This window comes from Melopsittacus undulatus, chromosome 13 (genome assembly GCF_012275295.1).
Source record: "Melopsittacus undulatus isolate bMelUnd1 chromosome 13, bMelUnd1.mat.Z, whole genome shotgun sequence".
Taxonomy (NCBI): Eukaryota; Metazoa; Chordata; class Aves; order Psittaciformes; family Psittaculidae; genus Melopsittacus; species Melopsittacus undulatus.
In genome coordinates, this window is record NC_047539.1 from 8,662,071 (window position 1) to 8,668,742 (window position 6,672).

Consider the following 6,672-nt stretch of genomic DNA (forward strand, 5'->3'; position numbering starts at 1 on the left):
CTTCTGCTACAGAGTCTTCAAGAATCCCATCCCATCGAAGGCTTTCATTAAGCTGAGCAGAAAGACCTTGATCTGTTTGAGCAGAGTCCGAAGTGGTGGCAGTTGATATTACAACCTTGCTCATTTTGGCATCCTTTCAATTCTCTTCTGTGTTATTTCGGGCTGGGTCAGGGTTCCTTGCAGGACCTGGGATTTCAGGCAATTGAGAGGAGCAGGCCTGCTGCTTTCTGGTTTTGTGATGGTATTTAGCTGTTAAAAAGATAAGTGCTGTTAGCAAAAATGTATGCATTGCCTCTGAGGCTTTCCTGGCTGTTTCATACAGACGATGATGAGAGAACTGCTTGCTGTGCCTTTATTGCCCATTAATAAGAAACCAAATCAATAAGAAAATATTAATGCCCTAATGGCCCATTTATTTTTAAGTGGGAAATATTTATTTATCTGATTGGCTTACACAATGATCCTTACACCTGTAAGATGTGTTTATTGAGGCTGTTAATGCATTAATAGCACTTCTACACTGGAGTCAACTTCACTGTGCTTGCCTAACTCGATTTAGGCAGGAAATTGATTCTTGGTTGTTGGGGATTTTTTAAAGCTGTTATCCATTAATACAGCAAGCAATGTGATTTTATTCATTTTTGTATAGGGCACATTTTGTACTAAGATCCTATTCCTTTACATGGAAGACTTTCTTACATTAACCTCCCATTCCTGTAGCCATAGCAGCAACTCAGCCCCACTGATGGGAGGTCAGATCAGTGCCATGACTCAGGCAATGGAGCAGTGAATATTTAACCTGTGCTGTAGCTCACCAAAAGAAAACCACTAAATATTTACAGCACCCCAAACCTTGGGCAGTTTATGAAAATTTCCTATTTCTTCACAGATTTCTTATGCCTCCTACTGCTTATGCTGTGTAGTTACATACACTCAACCTTTTCTTTTTTGGATAGGTTGGTAGCTATATATGAACCTATATGTATAAACAGGATGCAGTTCAGTGAAAGGTTTTGAAGTGCCATAGATGGCTCCCTAGGAAAGCTCTGTTTTCTCTCCATGGCAGCTGTCCTGCAGAGTGGAGGGAGAGCCAAGCACCATAGCCTCTGGCCAACGCACACAGGTGGACCTGAGCTGCTTCCCTGCACTCCGGCTGCATGTCCCTTCATGTCTGTGCAGCATCATTGCACGAACATGCAATGTTGAGCAGCGATCACCTACCAGCCTCGTGCACACTCAATGACTCCCCCACTCAGGTGCTGCATGGGGTGTTGGGGGGCAGGCAGCAGCCAGCCCAGCTCACCTGCCAGCACAGTGGTGGTGATGGTGGCACTCCTGCATGGCAGACACTGCTGCTTCTTGCTCTGTGCTGGCTTCGTGTCTGGGGTCTGCGGTGGAGGCAGACACGGGCACCCCCTTGGCCCCTGCCGCCTGCCCGCCACGCTCTCCTGCCCTGTGGCAGGCCTGGTATGGCTCCTTCGAGCTGCCCTTGAGCCTGGCAGGGAGCAGGGGAAGGAAGGAAGGTCAGCAGCCCTTGCCCAGCCTCCATCCTTGTTCCTACTCCATCTTCCCTTCCCTCAGGTTTTGCACCTCCATCTCCTCTTGCTTCCGTGCTTTAGCACCCCATCTCCCCTCAGCTCTTCCCCTCAGTGCCCTCCTGCCCCATCTCCCCTCAGTGCCCTCCTGCCCCATCTCCCCTCAGCTCTTCCCCTCACTGCCCTCCTGCCCCATCTCCCCTCAGCTCTTCCCCTCAGTGCCCTCCTGCCCCATCTCCCCTCAGTTTTTCCCTCTCTCTCTCCCCCCCTCAGTGCTTTCCCCCTCCATCTCCCCTCAGCACCTTCCCTTCCACTTCACCTTCCCCCTTCATCTCTCCTCCCCTCAGCACCTTCCCCTCCATCTCACTTCTGCTTTCCCTCTACCCTTTCCCCACCACTCTCCTCAGCGCCCGCCCTCCAGAGAGGTCTCCAGGGCAGCCATGGTGCAGCGGCAAGCCTAGGCCTGCCCGCTTGGCCAGGGGCCCAGCGCCATTGCTCTGTGTGCAGGACAGGTTGCCTCTCCTGTGCCCCTCTGCATGGGTACGTACTGGGGCTTTCCTGAGGTAATATGGCCACAACAGAAAGCATTGTCTGAGGTAGAACACCCCTGCATCTATCTTAGGGAGACCAGTTATTGGGATCCTTCCCATCCATTCATAGTACCTCAACCCTGCAAATGAAGGTGCTGAGGGGAACTCCCCTCTGCCTTTCCCCACATCCGAGCACAAAGGTACATGTGGAACAGCTTCTGAGCTGGCAACAGCTCTCCTGAGCTCCTGGGGACAGCACAGCCCTCAGATCTCCTGCCCTTGCTGCTGTGCTGTGCTGTGCTGTGGGTGTTTCTGCAGCCCCACCAGCCAGGGAGATGAGCGTGTCTGCTTCGGAGGTGAGCCTGGATGAAAAGCCTTTGCAAGGACTCTACAACAGTTGCTGAAACAATGCACCTCTTATTTGTCATCCTCTCCCTGGAAAAAACACACTGTTTAATCTCACTTTGGTTGCTTTCCCCCCTCCCTGCCTGCCTCTTCCCTGCTCTCCTTCTGATCTATTTGGATGTGAGACTTGGCAGACGCTGGCTGCTGCATTCAGGTTGTGATGAAATTGGGCTCCCAGGAGGCTGCTCCCGCAGCGGATCCCTGGGCTGCAGGCAGCACTTGTGTGACTGCCGCTAATGATCTGATTTCAAAGTGGCAGCAGCAGGGCTTTCATAGGGATGGTTATCAGAATGCTGTGCAGCAGCCAGCAGGTCTCCAAAGCCTGCGTGGGGATGAAAGGGATGGGGACACAGGGCAAAAAAGCAAGGAAAACAGCAATGATGGGATGTAAATAATTCATCCGGACTGAAGAGTGAGTGCAATGTTTCTTGTTGGAGAAAAGCTGAAGGAAGGGGATTACCTGTAGCTTGTGGCAGTTGTCATTAATGATATTGTGATAAAACCTGACTTGCCAGCCAAAATCAGAGCCCAGTGGTAGTGGCTGGCCCCATCTACATACAAAGAGAATCATCATCTCAGAGGACCTCCCTGGAGTACCAGGATGAGTAGGAGCAACGTTTGCCTGGTTCCAGGAGGATGCTGAGTGGTGGGTGCTCCTCGACAGCAGATGGGTTTATTCTGAAGTGCTACAGTCCCCAGGTAAATCCCTTACCCTCTTACTGCTCCTGTCACCTTCCTATTTGCCCACTTCTCTGTTTATACTGACAGTCTTGAGCTCTGCTGTGCCCAGCAGGGTCTCAACAGATGTTCTACCTGCAAATCACAGTAAAAATACTAAGAACAAACTTTCCACAGTCCTCTGAAGGTTTCACCATGCCTTGGAGGCACATGTCTTTTGAAAACAAAGACAGCGTGAATTCATCGTATAGAAATACAATTTACAAGCCCAGAGAATTAGACCTGAGCCCGTTCACACAAGCAAACGGAGCAGCGGATCCAAATGGGGAGTTTGCCTTTAAAACAAGTAAAAAAGCAGATTAATTTGTTATGAAGCAGTAGTATTATTTAAATATTTCCTTTGCCTTATATATTCTCAAGCGAGTGTGCTCTATAGGCAAGATTATTTCTTTTTTTCCTCAGATTAGGTACTGAGTTACTGACTTTTTTATTGAGGAATGATAATTAGAGGGACAAATACAAACTGAATCACTGAGGACCAAATAGTAGCAGATTGCAATCACAGGAACAGCTTGCGGAAAAATCCTGTCCCTCTTGCTATGAATTATGAAGGGGTTAAACTGAGCTGGAGTGGTCAGGGCAATGGGAAGGGAGTGCCAAGCACCACTGGCAGTGGTAGCTCCTTGCTCATTGTCAGCCTGTGTCCCTAGGAAATGGTCTTTCAGAGATAAGCAGCCAGCCAGTTTGGCCTTTGGTTATTTGCTGTGTTTAAAACTGCTCATAATTAAAATTAATACTCTGATTATTATTTGTGTAGACCAGCAGTGCAACACCTCAGCACTGACTGCCCAGCACGACAAGGCTGAGATTAGGAACCCAGACTCCTGCTCACCAGTCCGCTGTTCAAGCCAGGAATCATTTCCTGCAGCACTCCAGGATGGATACAATTAGGATTGTTTTGCTGTACAATAAGGCTGCTTTCAAGCATCTGTAGTTCTTCTGGAGGATACCTTCATACCCAGGAGTTCAACATCATTTAAATGGTCTTTATTTCTTGAGATATGTGCTGGTTTGAGGGTGATGCAGGAAGGCTGCTCCCCGGTGTGCAGTTATGTGTTGTGCTGAAAGCAGACTGGAGCAGCTTGGGGCATCTGTGGTGCAACTGTCAGCATCGCTGATAGGCCTGCAGGAGAACGTTGCTATCCCTTACAATCCTTGTCATCTGTATATTTAAAATCCCTGGCAGCTGTGATCTGGTGAATAATTCAGTGGGACCCATCATCGATAACAGAGATTTTGAAGGGTTCTTTGGGTGGAACTGGAAGTGCCTGCGTTCTGAGAAACGAGTATATTAAAAACTGACTTCATGCTATCAAGCTAAAACTCAGACTTAGCCTTTTAAATGTTTAATGTAATGTCATATTTATTCTCTGTGACTTACAGCTATCAAGGCCCAGTCTTGCAGTCGGACTCTGAAGCATCTGTGGTTCTGCGGGGATCCCAACAAGCAAACTCAATAGCAGAATGGATCCAGGTTCTGAGACGTGTGTCATTTCCTGTGCCTATTGCTCCTGCCAATACAGCTGGTGGAATAAGGTAATTTATCTTTATCCTGAAGTTGGCTGAACTGTGTGTTTAATTTATTTATACTATTGACTCTGTGGAGGACTACCCTGGTGTGAAATGTCATCTTGAAGTGCTTTCTCCCACGGAAACGCAGGCTCTGTATTAATGCAAACACTGCTTCCTCTGATGTATTTTTCAACACTTGCCTAAACTGAATAGCAAAATATATACTCAGACTTGAACTTGATTTAGTGAAAAGGTCCCTAAGCTTACCCTGAGGTCTTGTGGGTGTGTAGAAGCAGCAGGGCTTGCAGGGCACCAGGTTTCTCAAGAGCAGGCTCTGAACAGGCAAGGGTCTGAGGGTCCCTTTTTGTTTCTCTTTGCCTTCTCTCATTTTCTCTCCCTTTCATCCTCCCACATGGCAAATTTACTCACTGCATCCACTGGGCATTTAGACAGCCATGAGCTGTAATTTCTGTGTTCGCAGGCTAGTGCAAAGGAATAATTGTTTTCCTGTGGTTTTCTGTTGACTCACCATATGATTGCAGGTTGTCCCTTCACCAACTGCTTTTCTCCTGGCTCCTCACCCTCCCCGTGCTGTGGAACAGTGATTAGTGTTTGTACGGATCTCCAGAGCACCAAGTGAGACACATTTGATTGCAAAGAAGCCTGAAGGTGGGGCCTAGCAAATGTTGAATGCAGGAGAAAAGCCCCACCAGCCCCAGGGTCCCTCTCTGCAGAAGGCAGCAGGCTGGCTGGGGCAGGTTGCTGTGTTTCTCTTGTGTTGGGTTCATGTTGGGTCCACACTGTGCCAGCTTCGTAGCCCTTCCTCCAAACTGAGCTTCTGTGGACGAGGGGGCATATCCATGGCATTCCTGGGATGAACAGCTTCAGCTGTACAAAATGCAGGACCAAGTTTTCCTGCTGATCCCAGCCAACCTTCTGTACCTGGTGTCTGGTTTATGCTGCCTCTGCAGTTCTAGGCCCTCAATTTTTAAAAGCTATGAGCTCCCCATGCCTGTGCCAGGCCCAGCAGCTCACCTTGCATTGCCACAGGGTGCTCTTGCTTTGAGCTTTCCCTGCAAAATTCAGTTTTGGGATGGGGTAGGCTTTTGCTGGGATTTGTTTGTTTCATGAGGTTATTTAGATGTGGGGTTTTCTGTTGGGGGTGGTGGTTTTGGTGGGTTGGTTGATTTGGTTGGGTTTGTGTTTTGTTTGAGTTTTGAGCTGGTTTGGTTTGAGGTTTGTTTTGTTTTGAGGTTTGTTTGGGTGTTTGTTTTGGTTTAAGGTTTAGTTTGTTTTGAAGTTTTTGTTTTGTTTGGGGTTTTGTTGTGTTCTGACGGTTTTGATTTGAGGTTTCTTTTGAGGTTTGTTTAGGTTTGGAGGTTATTTAGGTACCGCCTTTCCTTGTTCGCAGTGTGGGGTTTCTCCAGGGTGCTTTATTCCGGTCTCTGCCCAGCGCACCCTTGCCCAGCTCCGCTCCGGGCCGGGCCTTGGCGGCCGCCGGTTCTAGCGGGGCGGGTGCGGCGCGGAGCCGCCAGGGGGAGCCTGTGCCCGCGGGGGGCGCCGCCGGGGCTGGAGGCGGCGGCGGAGGCGGCGGCGGTCCCGTTGAGCTCCGTTTCCGCGTTGTCCAGGGGGGCGGCTCCGGGGCTCAGCGTGGCCCCTGGCGGAGCCGGCTGCTCGGTTTGCAGCTGGGCCGGAGCACAGGTGGGTACGCGGGCGGACGCCGGGCGGGGACGGTGCAGCTCTGTACCGGGAATGCGCCCGGGAGCTTCGTGCGGAGTTTGGAGCCGAGTTTCGGGTGTTGCTGCGTCCTGGTTGTCCGGAGACCGGCGGGGAAAGCGGCATGCTGGGGCTGGGGAGCGGCTGCTGGGGAGCACTGGGGCACCCGGACCCGGAGCTCCACAGGTGGGAGAGGCTTGTCCAAAACGCTGCTGAAAGCAGCCCAGGAACACGGG